This window comes from Macaca nemestrina, chromosome 3 (assembly GCF_043159975.1).
Source record: "Macaca nemestrina isolate mMacNem1 chromosome 3, mMacNem.hap1, whole genome shotgun sequence".
Taxonomy (NCBI): Eukaryota; Metazoa; Chordata; class Mammalia; order Primates; family Cercopithecidae; genus Macaca; species Macaca nemestrina.
Window position 1 is genome coordinate 178,039,156 of NC_092127.1, and position 20,040 is coordinate 178,059,195.

General features: G+C 37.1%; 1 long non-coding RNA gene across 4 annotated transcripts in view; it reads right to left on the bottom strand.

Moving 5' to 3' along the window:
• Positions 1-20,040, bottom strand: part of LOC105487869 (uncharacterized) — a 132,325-nt gene that overhangs the window by 39,465 nt on the left and 72,820 nt on the right. For all 4 annotated transcript variants that reach the window (XR_011620661.1, XR_011620659.1, XR_011620658.1 and 1 more), the window contains one exon: positions 13,974-14,044. This is a non-coding gene — a long non-coding RNA (uncharacterized lncRNA). The remainder of the gene's footprint in view (positions 1-13,973; positions 14,045-20,040) is intronic.

Consider the following 20,040-nt stretch of genomic DNA (forward strand, 5'->3'; position numbering starts at 1 on the left):
AACATTTTGTTTTAATGAAATAGAGGCTTTTTCTTGAATCAGGGCATGACACATTGAGAGTGAGGTTTCAAACCGATCATTTTGACAATGATATGCAGTCCATGGGGGGTAGTGGGGAAGAAATGTGTGGAAACAGTTATGTCTATGCAAATGTTATATAAAATGTTTTACCTCTGAGCTTCATATAAAAACTGATCTTGGCTCAAACTGAAAATTGCTAACTAGGCAAGAAGAGAGAATGGTATGAAACATAAAACTGACTCCTTAAAAGCTCAGGACAGGCATATGTGCTTATGAAACTTGATTTTTTGCCAACTAATTTATAAAAAATAAAATGTCATCTCACTACTCTTAGCACTTGCAGCTGTATTTTTGTTTCCATTTGTGGGGTAAATGATTTTTAAAGAATTTTTTATAATAGTCAAGTTTGGCAAAATACAACACCTAAGTGTCATTTGGGGCCCTCATGTTATTAAAAACAGTGGTACTATAATCCTTCAAAGGTAGATTTATCTTTAATATCTCGATATTCTCACTGAATAATTAAAACTAGCATACATATCAAAAATTTAATTTTTAATCACTCTAAACTATGAAGCCCTGTTGGTGAAATTGTGGACTCTGACACTTAAAAGTTAAGAAAGAAAATGCTATTTTAAATTTGCTTTCTTATAGAATTAAAACATATTTGATTAAATTTGAGTTGTGAATATCCCTGCTGGGCCATGGTCTCTCAAATGTGCCACAGAATTGCAAACACAAATCTAACCTGAGTCAGCAGTCAGATTCCAGGTTCAAGATAAATGGGAGGAGATTGACGGTCCAGAGAAATCAAAATATTACCCAGTTCCAACTACACTCCACGGAGTTCTGCCTGGAGGTTTCATAGCTTGCTCTGCACCCCACCACACTATAGTCAGATGCTCCTTACACATTGTCCTGAGGTGGGCTGGTATCTTACAGTGCCCTTGGTTGTGATTCACTATGAGTTCAGTCCTCCAGAATCTTCTCAGGGTTGAGACAGCAGCTAACTTTGTCTAACCTGTAACCTCTAGACAAGTTAAGGAAGTAGTTAAATGGGTAAAATATAACATCGGGTTTCCACAATTCAAATTCTGCCTCCACCATGTCATGCCTCTATGTCCTTAGAACACATTATTTTGCTTCTGGAGGCCTCAATTTCCTCATCTGTTAAATAGGATAAAGATAGGGAAACAGAGCAATATCTTCTATCTTAATAAGTTATCCTAGGAAACAAAATACGTAAGTGAATAATCTGTGTATTAGAGTTCTCCAAAGAAACAGAACAAATAAGAAACATATGATATATATACTGTATATTTATACCTACATGTACATATATATATACACACAGACACATATCTATCTATCTAATCTATATATCTTTGTCTGTCTATCTATCTATCTATCTAGATATATATGGGGGGGAGAGAGAGAGAGAGAGAGAAATATTTATTATAAAGAATTGGCTCACATGATTATAAAGACTGGCAAGTCTCAAGATCTGCAGGGTGAGTCTGCAAGTAGAGACCTGGGAGAGTCCATGATTTAGTCCCAGGTGTAACCTGAAGTCCTGAGAACTAGAAGAACTGATGGTATGATTCCTATCCAAAAGCTGATGAAACCCAGGAAGAGCAAACATTCAGTCCAAAGACAAGAAAAAAATGCAGATGTTCCTATTTCGAAGACAGCCAAGAAGGAAGAATTAACTTACTCAGGAGAGGGTCAACTACTTCGTTCAATTTAGACCTTCAATTGACTGGGTGAGGCCTACCTACATTAGGGAGGGCAATCTTCTTTCCTCATTCTACTGATTTTGATATTAATCTCATCCAAAGCCACCCAAGAATACTGTATGATCAAATATCTTTACACCCCATGGTCCAATCAAGTTGACACACAAAATTAACCATCACAATTTATGTAAAGCATGCATTCCATTGTTGGGAACATGTTTCATAATGCTAATCATTCTTTTTCATTAACTGTTAACTGTGCTGCACAATTTACTTCTAATATCTCTCAAGTGAGCCCTCATAGTGACATCTTATACTTGAGAAATATGGATGTTTATGGTGGAGAACTATCTTTTTCATGATCACACAGCTACTATTCTACTATTCTAGCAGAGCTAGAATTCAGAACCCCTACTTTCTGGCTACAAAGCCCTGTTCTTACAACCAAATCACAGTGCCCATCCTCCTTTTTAAATAAAGAGCAAACTGAGAAGGCAAAAACCAGAGCCCACAAAACTCCTTCAAAGTCTTAGAGCTGCCAGTTCAGTTCCATGCCAGTGTACACGTTTATATATAACCATGTGTGAAATATCTATGCCATTTTTCTGAGACGTTGAGTAGGTGGCATGTATTTCAACATCTCATCTCCATCAAATGAGAGCTATAACATATATTTAAAGATGATGTCAGCCTTTCTAAATATAATTTTCAACTGTGCTGGGAAAAATATAAACTGCAGCACTGTAATAATCAACATATAAATAGCTCCCACATCTTTGCCATGCAAATTTGGATAATGATATTATGGAAGGGGACTATCAAAAGGGACCTTCTGTTACCACTCTTTCTGCTAACCAGTGAGCAGCTGGGATTGATGACATTTTTAGTTAAAGCCAGTTTGGAAAGGCTTTTATCCCACGGAGATAAGCTAAAGCCTCAAAATAAAACAATCCCAAACTGCCAATGTTTGATTGGTTTGAAGTTGGAACGGAGGTATTAAATTCTTGGTTTTCTCACAGTTTTAGAGAAAAAGCACACAGTTTTCCATTGCCCTTTGACGGCTGACAAACTGAACCTCCAGGCCTTTTGTGTGTGTGAATCGAGGGGTATATTTCCTCTACCTGGCAGTTTTCATGACACCTGAACCCACATCTGCAGGTGGAGAATGATGTCTCACTCAGTCTCAGTGTCTATGCGACTTCCTGAACAGACAATCCCCTTGCTGGATGCATCAAATGACAGGACCCTGTGAAGATGTAGATATGCTAGTTGTCTCACCATTACCAAAAAGTCCATTGGGGTTTCTTTTGAAAAGGTTCCCGCTTCTCCATGTCTCAGTTGTAGAAGGGCAGGACTCTGGGGGTCCAGTTTTTGTTGGAATGTTGCTAATTCCAGGTACGGGTAGGTAGGTGTTTATATGGTAGGGACCACAAACAGGTAGTTGTCAGCCATTTCTGGTTCTGAGACAGATTTGCTTTGGGCAATAGAGTGTTGTGCTTTTTTTTTTTTTTTTTTTTTTTTTCCTAATTTGGATATTTTTAGATGGGGCAGATGCTTCATATTGCCACAGATGCTATATCTCCCTATTGTCTTAAACTTGAGTCTGGACCATTCTTACATGTGACTTTTGCTACTGAATACCACTACAGATGAGATATTCATCAAAGACGATTTCTCCAATAAGTGATCTACACATAGATATTCTCATTTGATCCAGGGAGACACAAACACTGGTGTGGTGAAAGAAGAAGCCCTGCTGGGAACAGAAAATATTAAAAAATGCACTCTGTAGGATGAATTACCACTGTGCTCTTAGCTAGGTGCTTTTTTGGTTTCTTTTTATTTGTTTGTGTTTCTTTTTGTTTGTTTGTTTTTTGGCGTGTGTGAGTCAGTCCCATAAAATATAGAATACTAAATATCATGTTTTTAAGTCAAGCTCTTTTGTGCTTTAGTATGAGCTCTGTATCATATTAGTTGAGTTACTTCTCTTTTTTTTTGGTAGACTTCATTTTTTTTTTTCAAAATTAATCACGATAATTCTTCTGGTCATCATATGCACACCCCGTTGAAATGCAACTGCACCATTCCTCCTCTCTTGACATGGCTCTATTTCTCTACTTCTCAAATCTGGGAATGGTCATCTGACTTGTTTGGTCAATTAGGAGTCAGAAATTTTAAAATGGAAAATTGTTAAATTAGAAAATTTAACCTAAGCAAATATTTGAAAAAATGCTCAATCATTGGGGCTTTTCCTCTCTTGCTGTCCATGACATGAAACTTGAGTCCATGATATGACTGAGCTCAAGCCAGTTTTTCAGACCAGTCTCATGGAGGAGAGTTGAGGATATATGAACAAAACCTACCATCGACTAGATTTACTAAGTGGGTAAAGTCATTGTAGATCATCTAGCACCAGATATGTTAGCCGACTGCAGATATCACCTGAACTAATCCAGACCAGAACAGCTACTCACTGGGACCTCAAAATGCTGAGACACAACAGATGCATATTGTTTTAAACCATTAAATTTTGGGGTAGTTTGTTATGCAGCGAAAGTTAAATGGCATATTTCTTAGCCTCAATTTCCTCAACTGCAAAATAGAGTTGATAATAACTACCTTGCAGTATTACTGTGGGGATTATAAATAACTTGTATAAGTGGCTGGCTCACATAAAGTTTCCAACAAATGAAAGCTGTATTATTCGTTAGTTATCAGTCTGAATGAGCTTCTAAGTCTCTTAATGTTAACACAGATTGAGTTCGAATTTTATGCTCCTGTTCTTTAAAATTGATCTTGACTTCTGATACTTCCTAAATCTGATGACTCAGTTTTAGTGTTGCTCAAAATGACATTATGGCTGCACTTTAATAAATTCATCTCCATCATAGAAGCTTAGAGAAAAAGCCTCAAATCACAGCCCTGACATTTTGGAAGTAAAATTAACAAAAAATGACAGAATTAAGACAGCCATTCTCATCAAGTTAGAAGCTGAAATTCAACCTTGAGTTTTTGAAGCCCAATCAATTATTACAGTTGGAGAAATTCTTGGAGAGTGTCTATTTTATTTAAGCTACACATGTGTTTCACTGTGTGTATGGGTAGATGAATGTGCGTTGTCCTTATCCTCCAAGTTGTAAGAATGCACTGGTGAAGACACACTTATGCAAAAGTAGCTATCCTATGAAATAAACTTCATAGGGTGCCCTGATAGAGCATCCACATACATCAACACAAGGAAATGGGACTGCAGATTAAGATCAACGTAAAAGAGTTGGGAAAACACCAGGATAAAGTAGGATTGAGTAAATTTTCTCAAGTACATTAAGCAAAACTCTTTTAGTTTCATTTTCCAAAGATCTAAATCAAACAGCCTCAAAAACCACAACGTAAACATGAACCAGAATCAGTGTTTTACACTCTTAAAAATTAGTGAAGCTTTGCCTTCAAAGAATAGCTAGATTCACAGGCTCAAGGAAATTTTCAGGACACCCTGTCTCTCAGTTCTCCTATGTTTTTCACTTAGTTGGCCCTGTTTATTCTCAGGTAAAATGAACGCCAATAACACGCTTGACCCCAACTCCAAGTTTGTAACAAAGAAGTGGTTTGTTCTTAAAAATTCAAATACAAGTCCTAGGTCTGACACTCATTACCCAAAATTGGGCCATACATTCATTCATGAGCCAGTCACTAAAAATGAGAATAAGGTAAGCTCATCCATGCCTCAGAGTCAGAAAGTGGGAATCGAAAAAAGCTCTTACCAGAAGAAGAGTGAGGATATTGGCCCTCGACTTCCAAAACAAATATTCACTTTGGCAGAGTAGGATTTTTACTTTGAGGCAGCGGCAGAGTGCTTGAGTTAAAGGCAAAAGACTAGGAAGGAACATTGTCTCTAATAGTTCAATTGATTGAAATTGACACTTCTAATTAGAAACGAACATATCCTTACCTTTTTTTTCTTTCTTAGTATCTAACCTCATTCAAGAAGCTGAGACAGCCATTTTTACGTGTGTGTTTGATTTTATTTCTGAGAGGAGAAAGCAAATTTAAAGGACCATTTTATGTGTTGTTAATCCCATGCATTATGTTTCAATAGTGCATTTTTTTTTCTCATTTCCCCGAACAAAGAAATGTCAATCCCTGGAGTCTTAGCAACTCAGTGGTTACACCTACTCAATTATGTATTTGGCTCAGTTGTAGAATAAAGTAATCAGATGAAGCCTGGTACAGACTGGCTTGAAGTAGAACAAATATGAGTGAACTCATCCAACAGCGTGCCTCAGGAAAAAAAAAAAAAAAAAAAAAATTACGGTTCATTGCTAACCCAGAAAGAGCCAGATTTTGAATGGTGTCACATGTAAACCACTAAGGTAAAGCAGAATTCAGAAGGTAAAAATGAAGCATGACTGCACGCAGGACCCAAGAATATAACAGAAAACAGAGATAGACAAGGTGTCAGAGAGGACCCAGAAATAGCAATCACTCAGGTGGCCCACACAGATACTGAAAGTCTAGGCAAGGCTCAGAGAATTAGCTAGAACTGAGGACAGAGGCTTTAAAATCAGGGCAGCTTTCAAAATAAGGGTGTTTGGGGCCTAAGCAAACTCATATTTTGTGATTGTTTAGTTGTTGCTTTTGTTTTTGTTTTGATTTTGGATAGGTCTACAAAGTGGGCGAAGGAAGGGCAGGTGAGCTGCATAGACAGAAGTGAACAACAAAGATGGAATATTGTGGAGATATTCTACTTCACACTCGCATTGACTTTCCTCCACATTGGACACACACTTACTCAATGTTCCTGGTTAATATCGACTAGTTTCTCAAACCCTGGCTTAGCTATCACCTTCTCCAAGAAAGCTCCCCTGGCTAACTCCATCTCCTTATGAGTCCCCATGTTATCCCATCATATTATTTACCAATTGTATTTTATTTGCCTATTCATTTTTCTGCTTTTCAAAGGCAGAGACCATGATTCAACCACCACTGTATCTTTGGGACCTAGAGTAGTGCTCAATCAGTGTTTTTGTTTTGTTTTGTTTCTAAATAAATCAACAAGCTTAAACTAAGTTCACCTCAACACATGTACCCCTGAACTTCAAATAAAATAAATTTTTAAAAAGTAATTCCAGAGGCATATCCACTTCTGTGACTATAAAAAGAATAAAAATAAAACCTATATTTAAATAAAAAATTATTTAATTAATTTAAATTTAATTTAAAAAATCTAGATTCTTGGAAATCCAGGCAAAAATTCCAAAAAAAGATGTTAATGTACACATTTATATTATTTATGGACAGATGTTCCCCCCCATAATTAAATACACTTTTTTGTAGTTTGGCAGTTTTTCTCTATATAAGATATAAAATAAATTCCCTAAAATTATCTTACTCTTGTTTGGAAACAAAATTATGAGAAGTCAAACTTCTATGGCATTAAACGAGTCACCTCACGTCATATATAAAATAAGAGGATCCATTCTTGGTTTATATTTTTACAAAAGTGCAGTATCTTCATGTTTGTTCTCAGGCTTAAGCACGTAAACAAATATATATTTTTAAATATTCAGTATTATTTGACAAATTATTTCTAAGCTCACCTTTGACTTCCAAATTTGTCCTTATCCTCTTTCTTTCTATACTTCAGGGGTTCACACATGTTAACGTATGTAAGAAAATTTGGCTGTGGATATAAAATAAAGATTTCTGGGTCTTCATCTTAGTATTCCAAATCAGTTGATGGGAAGTGAACCCAGGAATCTGAAATTTTAAAATGTATGTTGTCTTTAATAGACCACAGCTTGAGTACCACTTGGTCTGTTTCCTTTATTCCCATATTCCTTATATTTTTCTCTTATTCCACTCCTGACTATCCTTCAGATCTACCAAACGTCGTGAATACAATGGATGGGACTTAAGTAATGCCGAAGAAATACTAACTATAAAGGAGGAATGCATAATTAGAGAATGAATACATGTATGCACGAAGAAGAAAATGAACAAAGGAATAAATGAATAAATATGATTTTCAGGGAGTACTTATGGCTGTGTTTCTATCACTCCACATATTTAGGGACTGCCCAACCTCACCTCTAGGCCAGCTCTGGCACAGGCTTCCTGAGGAAAAACCCCAGCTGAGAGCACTCATTTAATAAGTCCAGAAGAGAAGAAGACACAATCAGGACACAGGTAAGAGAGGGGCCCACAGGAGATTGTTAGCAGAGGTTGATGTCCTACGGTATAATAGGCAAATTTGCCATTTGGAAGAAGCCCACGGGAGACAGCAGGTTCTTGGCTCATTCAGTTTAGTTTCCAGTTAAGAAAATTTCTGTCCATGCAGGAAATTATTTTGGAGGTTAAAGTGGCTCAATTCAAATTATAAGGCTACTTGGGTGATTTCCTTGTTAACTGGAGTGGACTGAGATCATGGCTTGGAAACAGAACACAGGTGATAATAATGAGTATACAACTAAATTGGTCTTAAATAAAATTGGCATTGAAATAAAGAGAAATTAATATTGGAATTTTATAGATGTTAGAGCAGTTTTTAAAGTGGCAATAATAGGATTTTTGAACTTGGAAATGATGTTGCTTGTGAAGCTGTGCCTTGGGAGCGTTGGTGTGATGAGAGACCGTTGTGGGTTCCACCCTGGGCTGGCTTAGACTCAACTTCACTGGGTGCTAATGGCTGTGTTGGGGTGCCTAGTGGAACATCCCCCAGGAGGATGACGAGCTTCCTTTCCCTCCGGCTGCCACTATAAGGTTCATCTTCAACCTGACTCTCTCTGATGGAGAAGGCTCTTGGTTTCAGTAAGAGGCCTTCATTTTGTCCACTAGTATTGAAGCTACCTGGTTTCTTTGTAGCTGGTTTCTAAGCTTTGCTTCCCCCTTCCCCTTTTGACATGCCTTCTATCCACTCCCACTGCCCCTGCAGCAGCCTACACATGTACCCTCTCCCTTCAGGCAGACAAATCAAGGAGGTCCTTTTAACACAACTAAAGACTGGTCCAGTTTCATTCACCATCATTCAGCCTGGAAATTTCAGGGATAACTTTGGCTCCTTGTTTTGCCTTCTCTCATTTTCCAAGGCTTGCCTGTTAAAGTTGCTTCTTCTGTTTCACCCCATCTATTCCCATGTTAGTGCTGGCTGATATTAACCCATTCCTGAACAATAAGCATTAGCTTCCTAGTTGGGGTGCATGACATCGACCTGCATGTATGTACTCCTCTCCTCAATGGCAGAATACATCAAAAAAGTTACTTTCATCAATGCTGTCATCAGTGATTGTCAAGTGGATTCTACTGTGCTCAAATAAGTTTACTTCAAACAATATTAACTGAGCATCTATTATATTCCAGGTCTTCTCCTGGGACACATGAGAGACGATGAAGATGGATTATGGAGCTAGAAGAAGACATAGACTCATAAAGAGATGATTAATGTGTAATAAATAAATATAATGTCGGGGTAAACCCAGAGGTTGAGAAAAGGCTTCCAGAAGACTCATTGACATAGTCTGAAAGGATGAACAAGAGATGATGCAGTGAAGGGAGTGAGTACATGTGAGTAGTGGACTACCATGCGTACAAACACATGGAGAAGAGAACAGACAGAGTTCTGGAGGGAGTTTGAGACTGGACTAGACATTTTAATACTAGGAAGGAATGAGTAAGAGATACAACTATAGAAGGGTCAGATCATGCAGGATTTCGTCATTCAGGCTAAGGAGGATAATTTTAACATTATTTGAACTGGTCTCTTATCCAGTAGTTCTCAATATAGTCTCACACCCAGAGGATTAGCAGGCAAGGGGTGATATCCATTATTATTAAGATGACATGTAAAGCTGTAAGATAAATATTAGTTTTAGATGGAAAATAATTCACAATGTGATTTTTATGTTGCAATAAATAGATATATGTGATATATATTATACAATTTGGGTCTCTTTAAACCACAGAAATTAAAGAAATCTCAGGCTTTGAGTGGGTTAATTTTTATTAGAGTCTATTATCTCCTCTTTATTTATTCTCTTCTGCTTTTAAGTTACATAGGAAGAGCTATTAGAACCAATGGTTCCAATGACGATGCTTTTCTACCCAAGTTACTCTACTTGGGGGAATAACCTAATGTATGTTCACAAGTATAAATGAGTTGTTTTTGACTCGGTAGTAAAGCAAGTTTTGTATGAGCAAATATGTGTATTTTTCTGGCATCAAGGCTTATTATAGTCATTATATCACCAAATAGTCAATAATAAATAATTAAATAATAGGTAGATAAATCAACTGATAGATGATAGATAAAGTAGACAGATAAATAGATCATAGTTACATATAAAGGATGATAACTAAGAATAGATGAATGGATGGATAGATAGAAGATAGATATAGGAATAAAAGGGAAGTTCAAAATTATAATATCTACATCTGCTATTATTTCTTTTTTCTGTGACTTTGCATAACTCTGCTACCCTTGGAATTTCCCACTACAATTTCCTTTGGCCTAGGGAAGAGACAAATTGAATTCTTATATCTGTCCGGGTCGTTCAGAAAACAAGAAACAACTTATCTTCAATTCTTATTGTTTATGTGTCACAAATTTGGTTCTTCTCACAGACAGCCTTAATATGTTGTCATATTTTTATTCTTCTATAATGCATCATTTCACCCAAGTTGAAAGATCATTGAGAGCAGAAACATTATTTTATTATTGTACCCCAAACGTAGACTAGCATGGATCTTGTCAGAGGTCCTTAGATGCATATTTAATGTATAAATCATAGACTGTTTTGGTTCATTCCAACAATAAAAATTGAATGTAATGTGCTAGGTTATGGAGGTACAAATAGTTAGGACACAGTTCTAGATACTGAGGTGTTGACTGACTTCATCTAAGAACAGACTTTAAAAGATTTCAGAATTTTAATTTGACATTTGCACTGATTATATTCTCTATGAATTCTTATTAGAAGGGTCATGGTTGCTCTAAGAGTGAGGTGTAGTTGATGACAGCCATATCAGAGTGAAGCTATTTAAATTTAACAATGAATCACAGAGGAATTCAGAGACTTCAAACAGGAATAAATTAATATATTTCTCCCTAATGTCTTGAAATATACCTCTAAGTATGCAATATAATGAGTCCATTACTGTGATTACTTTTTTAGTATATTACCAATGCAGATCAGGTTGAATTATTAGACGATGACAAATAAATATAATAGACATTGGTGCTTGCTCATTAATAACTAACCTCTATATTTTAAACAATGCAGAAGCAGCATATCTTCTCTATTTTGTGTTACCATCATATATATTATAAAAATATATTTGAGTTTGTCTTTTATTGTAGAACATTTTAGGATGATTGAATTAGGTATTTTAATTTTGCAATTAAAATAATTTACAATTGTAGCAGATTTTTTTAACTTTAAAGTACACTCATATTCATTATTTAGTTATAAATTTAAAGGTATTTATACCTAGAAAAAAAAGGATATTTGATTAGTAGGATAAGGGTTATTTTGACTGACTGATGCCGAATTTAATAAATAAGCAAATGGCCAGGCACAGTGGCTCACGCCTTTAATCCCAGCACTTTGGGAGGCCGAGGTGGGAGGATCACCTGAGGTCAGGAGTTCAAGATCAGCCTGGGCAACACGGTGACACCCCGTCTCTACCAAAAATACAAAATTAGCCAGGTGTGGTGGCACATGCCTATAATCCCAGCTACTCGGGAGGCTGAGGCAGGAGAATCACTTGAACCTGGGAGGCGGAGGATGTGGTGAGCCGAGATCACACCATTGCACTCCAGCCTGGGCAACAAGATTAAATCTCCGTCTCACCAAAAATAAATAAATAAATAAATAAATAAATAAATAAATAAGCAAATGAAGTAGTTGAGAACCAGAATCATATACTATAAAAACACCAGCAAACTAGAAGAGAAAGTGCATCTGCGTGTCTTGGGAAAATACATTCATAGAATGCTAGACATGTTTAGCCTCCACAACTGCTAAATTCAAAGTGAACTATGTGACACCATCCTTTACTCCCTCCTCAACCAATTTTAACGAGACAAATGTTAAGTCTGGGTAGTTCATGAAGGATCTAGGGCAGATACACATTTTACAGTCACAGGCTCAGTAAGCACAACAAACTGATCAAAAGTTAGTGGAAACAGAAAGAACTGCAGATGATATCAATTTGGCCTCTGAGAAAGGGAAAAGCAATGGCTGACTTTGCTCATGATTTTTCCAAGTATATATCTCCCAAATATTTCCCCATGATGATGCCAGATACATACTTCTTCAGCTTCCCTTATAGGTAAAGAGTGGATTTATGACCCAATAATTACCAATAAATTCAAAGAGGAAGTATGGAGGACTTCTGGGAATGGTTCCCTTCTGGTTAAAAAGAGATATAAGAGAAAAAAATGCACTTTTTGGACGATGCTAAGTAAAGACATGGTGTTCTGGCCCTACAGCAGCCTTGTAACCAGGAGGTGATAAACCAAAGGACCACGGCCAGACACTGAAGATAGTAGACTGAAACAGGAAAAAAGACTTGGTCTCGGGTGACTGTGTTAAGTTTTGAATTAACATATATACAACTGAAGTATCATTAAATTTGTTGGTATGTTAGATTAAAAAATTCTTATTTATTCTAGCCATAGTACTTGGGCATATAATTTGTGTGGTTATAAGCATCTTAATTCATAAATGATTTCATTTTCTGACCTTTAAATCCTCAATTGAATCAATTCCCCACAAAGCCCAGCTAAATCTAAAATAATTTTGTCTTGTGTTTGTCTTCTTTATTTTCACTAAACAGGCCTTTTTTTCTACTTCACCTGTGTTTCTATTTCTCGCAAGCAGCAATGACCAATGATCTTGATACAGGCTTTTCGTGATATATTTATGAAGTTAAGGGCTTCGACTAAAATCACAACAGAATTCAATTGTGATACAATGGTACCCAGAATATAGGTTAGTCACGTGGGCTTTTTCAGTTATGTGCCATGTGCTATTTCAAAAATGGCTGGAAAATAGAAATTTTATTCATTGATTAACTATTTAGTACTATATAAGAAGTACTGAGAGGCATTTTAAGAATAACTTCAATGCACTTGATATCATTTAACCTACCGTAAAATTGCAGCATAATGCCCAGTGAAAAAGAGTTCAATTGTTCAGAGAATGAGATCGGAATGGAACTTGAATATATTTAATAACTATGTTAACATTTTTTCAGGGAAGTTATCTAATACTTATCCATTTAAATGAATTTAAATGGAAGCTTCTCTCCCTAAAGACTCTCTATTATGAAGTTACAATCTCCAGATTGCCAACTCCATTGTCCAAAGAACAGAGAGTGCTTGGAAATACCTGCCAGACAAACAAGTTCTCACAAGCCTGGGGAGATATTAAGCACTTGTGCGTGTAGCTGCTTCCAAAGATGCCTTTGCATCTCCCGCTTCACTGCTGCTGTGAAGTCGACAATCCTGGAAATGCATTGAGTTTTGAAGCAGGGAGTTTTCAGAGTGACAGGCTTAAAAAATACAATTCACCTTTTGCCCTTCCACTCCCAGCTGCAGAATATTAGGCCTCCTTAGAACTCAGTTTTATAACTCTGAATACGCAGTGATACTTTTAATAAATAGGCTAAGCTCTCCTGGGCCACAGGCTTCCAATTATAGTTTCTAGTCCAAATCCCCCTTTTAAATGCAGATGATTAAATGAGGGTATTTATGATTTAGAAAACAAGAAAAAAAAAAAGACATGTTCATATCTCCTAGCTAAATACTATAATCTCAATTTTCTTAATATTCAGTGAAATAATTAATAGCAGATTTGAATTGGCTCCAAAGTGTTCTCTTACATAAACTGTTGCTAACAAATAACAAAGACACAATCAAGTGGCATAAAATTTATGGGAGGGGAAATCTGTCCTGATTGTATATCAGTTTCATACGTAGAATGAGCTGGACAGCTCTGTGTTACATAAACTGTAGGAAAAGCGAGCTCTCTTTCTGCCTCTCATACGAAGCAGTTTTATGTACGGCATTTGTCACTGAAACTTTCTGTCTCCTTGTGTATTAATTTAGAGGGTTAGACTTTATAATATTTAATAACTCTTGAATTCTATATTTCTATTTCCCAATAAAATACAATTCAGCTATTTTAAGGGCAGAAAATTTGGACCCAGAATACTTACATTTGAAACTGAGCTCCAAATTTCTTGGCAATAGATCCTTGGATACAAAGTTAACTGTGTAGGATCTCCATCTGTAAAATGGAAATGATAATACCAATATCACAATTATATTCAAAAGATGCAAGGACATCACTTATGGAATATTTACTAAATTACAAATTTAAAACACATTTTATATCTCAAATATATCCCAATTCTTGAGTAAGCATTGCAATAGATTGTACCTATTTTGAGGATAATGTGTATTGGTGTTTCTGTCAGTTATAAGAGACCCAAAGTCAATCTTAACATAAACAGAAGTCGTAAGCACAACACATAGGCAAGTAAATGACCACCCACATGATTTGATTTCATATTCCTTTGAATATATAAATTTTCCCCTCCAAATCAATTTTTTTTCTTTCCCTGGAGGTAAAAGAAGGCCCTCCTGTCTCTATGCAATTAAAGCTTCTTATGAATAAGTCATTGTAGCGGTCATCATAAAACGGATTTCTGGTTATAGGTATGAGATCCCCATGAACCTTAAAAAGAACTTACCTTAATCTTTCCTGTGTCAGGGAGTACTTAGTAGGGTGCCTGGTTATGGGTTGGCATTAAGACAGTTTTGATGAGTGGATAAATGAACGAATGCATGAATTTCTCATTAGAATATCTTTTCCCTTTAACTAAAGTTTGTAGAGGTCTGATTTAAGTTTCTAGTAATCGTTTCATGATAGTGCAAATGAATTTCAGATAATTTCTTGGGTTCATGTGAGGAAAGAGTACTGAGAATTAAGTAGTGATTTGGAGAAAGAAACTAACATAGGGAGAATGAGGTCCCCAGAAACACTGTCCAGCTCCCTTCACTCCCACGCATTTTGTCTGCATAAAGGAACTCTGGATTCTTTCAACTAGGATCACAAAGGTTTTCACTGAGTAAGGAGTGGCAGCTCCCATATAGGAGGCTCCTGCTATGTGCTGAGAACTGTCCTAAGGATTTTGCGTGACTTTCCTAAGTTATTCCTCACAACAACCCTAAAAGGAGCAACCCCTAAAATTTTGTTTTTCAGAGGAGGAAAACTGGGGCACCGAGTTTTCCAGAGGTCACTCCTCTGTTTAATTGGCAGGATCAGGATTTGAGAGAATCAAGTGCTCCTAACCACAAACTTTCCCTTTGGAACCCAGAAAAAGCCTCTGAACATTGCCCACTGCTCTATGCTCAGTGTTTGGATGGTGATGCCAAGAAATGTAACAGGAGCTTGCACAAGAACTCTTCTGCATAGCTCTGCTCTAAAGTTCAGACTGAGGGCAGATTGCAGCAGGTTGGAGATGGGTCTTGTAAAGAATGTTTGTGTGTCCCACATGTTTGGCATAGTAGACACCCTCTGTTCGCCTCAAACTTGGCTGAAAAGACAGAATGCCCTGGCTTCAGATAACTCCAAATCTGCACGTATTGTTGATATTGATGTTCTTTCGTCTGGATGGGAATGACAGGCATCTTTTGTCCAGATCTGGCAGACATACCAGAGCAGAGCTGACTCTCTCTGAATGCAGTGTAACCGCCAACAACACAGACACTCCTAAGCCCCCTAAGTAATACAAATGCCCTTCTTTCCTTTGTCTCCACAAATTATTCATAAAAAATTGAATAAATTGAAATGCTATGTAATTTATGAAGCAGCTGAACTCCAAATAGCTCTGAATCCTCCCTTGCCACATGAAGAAAGGGAGGGGAATATAAATCAGCTGGGATAAGAGGCAAGAAAAGAATGCCAAAGTTGGGGTTCCCAAGGGCCCTAACAACCAAGGCAGTTCAGAACTGCAAAAGGTAGGAGCTAGTCCAAGATAAAGTTGATCAGGGGAAGTTGAGCGTCAAATGCCAGACATAATAAGTGTACCCTGAGTTCAAAGAGGAATAAGAAGAAAAGAATATTAAATATAAGCATCGCATATCACATGTTTTCTGTATAACATGTTCTGTCCTCAGCATTTTTAGTGAATTACTTCATTTAATGGAGGTAGACATTGTCATCCTCAGTCAAAGATGAGGCAGTGCTTGCTATGAAGTGTTAGGGATCTCCACTAATGAAGCAAAGCAGAGAGTTGCCTACTGGAAGGCTCAAACCAAGTCACAGAACATTGCTACCTGTAATACAAGGTATGGGCCCCGGAGTTTATGGACAGGTTGATGTGAGATTAACCTGAGGGCGGGTCCTACATATGTGAAAAGTGCCAAAAAAAATGCCAAGAATAACTCTCCTCAAGGATGAGAACTATCAGTTAGTGGATTTTTTAAACTGGATTTGGTGTTGAAGCAGAAAACAAACAAAAAAAGATTATGGTAATTAAATGTAACAATTATATCAAATCATTTCAATACAAGGTACAGAATGTGGCAACACATGAATGCTAGACATTTGTAAACTGAAGAGCAGCTTTTGTATTTTCCTTTTTTTTTTTTTTTTTGAGACAGTGTCTCTGTTGCCCAGGCTGGAGTGCTGTGGTACTACATCGGCTCACTACAACCTCTGCCTCCCAGCTTCAAGCGATTCTCCTGCCTCAACCTCCCAAGTAGCTGGGATTACAGGTGCATGCCACCATGCCCAGCTAATTTTTGTACTATTAGTAGAGACGGGGTTTTGCCATGTTGACCAGGCGGCTGGTCTCGAACTCCTGACCTCAAGTGATCTGCCCGTCTCGGCCTCCAAAAGTGCTGGGATTAAAGGCATGAGCCACCGTGACTGGCAATGTATTTTGCATTTTTGAAGTAGATACCATTTTCTCCCAAAATGCTTTTTGTCATGAGATTGTCAGATCTGAGAGATGGCTTATCTTTTAGTTATTTTTAGTTATTTTCCTGTGTATAAGGAAATACAGTAAATGAGACATGCAGTTCTTTACGGGAAAACATGTAAATCTTGTTCACTTTCCTTATAAAAATAATTTCCATATTTTACATATTGTATTTTGTGTATGTTTATATATATTTAGACTCTGTGCCAATTGTTGGGTGGTAGGCAGAATAATGGCCTGAAAAGATGTACAAATCCTGTTGCTAAGAGTCTGAGAATATGTTGTATTACAAGGCAAAGGACAATTAAAGCGGCTCATCAGCTGGATTATTTGAGTGTGCTCAATATAATTACCAGGTCCTCAAAAGTGATAAAGAGAAGCGGAGGAGAAGAATCAGAGAAAAAGATGTGATGGTCAAAGTAAATCAGATTAAGGTAACGTGAGACTTCAATTATTAATTCTGGCTTTCAAGATGAAGGAAGGTAGACTATGAGCCAAGCCTGCCTCGAAAAAGTTAGAAAATACAAAGAAATAGATTCTCCCCTAGAATGCCCAGAAAAGAATGTAGCCCTCATGACACCTTGATGTGACCCCAGTGAGTCCTGGGTCAGACTTCTGACCCACAAAACTTTGGGATGAGAAATTTGTGTTGTTTTGTACTGCTAAATTTGTGGTAATTTGCTACAGCAACAATAGAAAACTAATCAAGGTGAAATGTTATCTAAATATATTGCTTCTTTTATTTTTCTTCATAAAATATCATGATCTGGCATTTAAAATTTGGAGGTATTATGCTCATCTCTGATTATCTTCAGAGGGAACATCCATCTAAAGGAGTCCTGTAGAACTGTCCTCTGGCTTTTCTTTTTGGTTGACAAGTAACAATTCTACATATTTATGGGAGACAGGGTGATATTTCGATCTGTGCATACAATGTATAATAATCAAATCACAGTAACTAGCATATGTTTCACCTCAAACCTTTATCATTTCTTGGTTGTGGTGAACATTCAAAATCCTTTCCTCCAGCTTTTTGAAAGTATACAATAAATTAGAGCTAGCCATATTCATCCTACAGTGCTGCAAAACACCAAAACTCATTCTATCTAGCTATAATTTTTTATCCCTTAATCAACCTCTCTCTATCTTCCTTTCCCTCCTACACTTATCAGCCTCTAATAGCTACAATTGTACTTTCTATTTCTATGAGCTTAAAAAAAATTATTTTGGCTCCTACATGAGTAAGAACATATGGTATTTGTCTTTCTGTACGTGACTTATTTCACTTAACATATTGTCCTCTAGGCTTATCCATGTTGCACAAATAACAGGATTTTATTATTTTTTATGGTAGAATTGTATTCCACTGTGCATCTATACCACATTTTCTTTATCCGCTCATCTGTGGATGGACACTTAGGTTCATTCCATATCTTAGGTATTGTGAATAGTGCTGCAATAAACATGCAGCTATAGAGATTCTTTTTATTTCTTTATATAATTATTATTATTATTTTTATTTTTTTTTTTTTTTTGAGACGGAGTCTCACGCTGTTGCCCAGGCTGGAGTGCAGTGGCACAATCTCACTCACTCACTGCAAACTTCACCTCCCAGGTTCAAGCAATTCTTCTGTCTCAGCCTCCCAAGTAGCTCGGACTATAGGCGCATGCCACCTTGCCCAGCTAAGTTTTGTATTTTTAGTGCAGATGGGGTTTCACCACATTGATCAGGTTGGTCTCAAACTCCTCACCCCAGGTGATCCACCCGCTTCAGCCTCCCAAGGTGCTGAGATTACAGGCGTGAGCCACTATGCTTGGCCAGTATTTCTTTTATACACTGATTTCCTTTCCTCTGGATAAATATCCACTGTGGGATTGCTGGAATGCATGGTTGTTCTATTTTTAGTTTTTTGAGAGGCCTCCATACTGTTTTTCATAATGGCTGCAATAATTTATATTCTCACAGTGTATTAAGGGTCTTCTTTTTCTGCATCTTAACCAACATTTTCTTCGTCTTTTAGATAATAGCCATTCTAACTATGATGAGATGATATGTCATTATGGTTTTGATTTGCATTCATCTGATTATTAGTGTTGAGTATTTTTTCATGTATGTTGGTCATTTGTATGTCCTTTTTGAGAATTCCTTTTGCCTACTTTTTAATGGAATTGCTTGTTGTCGTTTTCTTTTGCTGTTGAGTTTTTGAGTTTATTGTATATTCTGGATAGTGGTCCCTGGTTGGATGAATAATTTTCATATATTTTCTCTCATTCAATAGGTTGTCTCTTCATTTTGTTAATTGTTTCCTCTGCTGTAGAGAAAGTTTTCAGTATAACATAGTTCCATTTATCTCTCAGTCTCTCTTTTTCTTTTTGCCTATGCCTTTGATGTCTTCACCATAAAGTCTTTGCCTAGGCTAATATCCTAAAATGTTTTCCCAGTTTTCTTCTAATAGTTTCATAATTTGGGGTCTTACATTCATGTCTTTAATCCATTTTGGGTTAATTTTTTTATATAGCGAAAGGCAGGAGAGTCCAGTCTCATTCTTGTGCATGTGGATATTCAGTTTTCGCAGCACCATTTAATGCACGTTCTTCGCATCTTTTCAAAAATCAGCTGGCTCTAAATGCGTGGCTTTTTTCTAGATTCTCTATTGTGTTTCATTAGTCTATTGTCTGTTTTTATATGAATACCATGCTCTTTTGATGACTATGGCTTTTTTTTTTTTTTTGAGACGGAGTCTCGCTCTGTCGCCAAGGCTGGAGTGCAGTGGCCGGATCTCAGCTCGCTGCAAGCTCCGCCTCCTGGGTTCACGCCATTCTCCTGCCTCAGCCTCCCGAGTAGCTGGGACTACAGGCGCCCGCCACCTGGCCCGGCTAGTTTTTTGTATTTTTTTTAGTAGAGTTTTCACCGTGTTAGCCAGGATGGTCTCGATCTCCTGACCTCGTGATCCGCCCGTCTCGGCCTCCCAAAGTGCTGGGATTACAGGCTTGAGCCACCGTGCCCGGCTACTATGGCTTTTTAATATATTTTGAATTCAGGTAGTGGGATGCCTCTGGCTTTGTTCTTTTTGATGAGTATTGCTTTAGCTATTCAAGTTCTTTTGTAGTTCCATATAAATTTTAGAACTATTTCTTTTTTTTATTTCCATGAAAAACATAATTGGTAGTTTGACAGGAATTGCATTGAATTTTAGATTGCTTTGGGTGGTATGGTCATTTTAACAATATTAATTCTTCCACTGAATGTAGTGTGTCTTTCCATTTGTTTGTGATCTCTTCAATTTCTTTCATC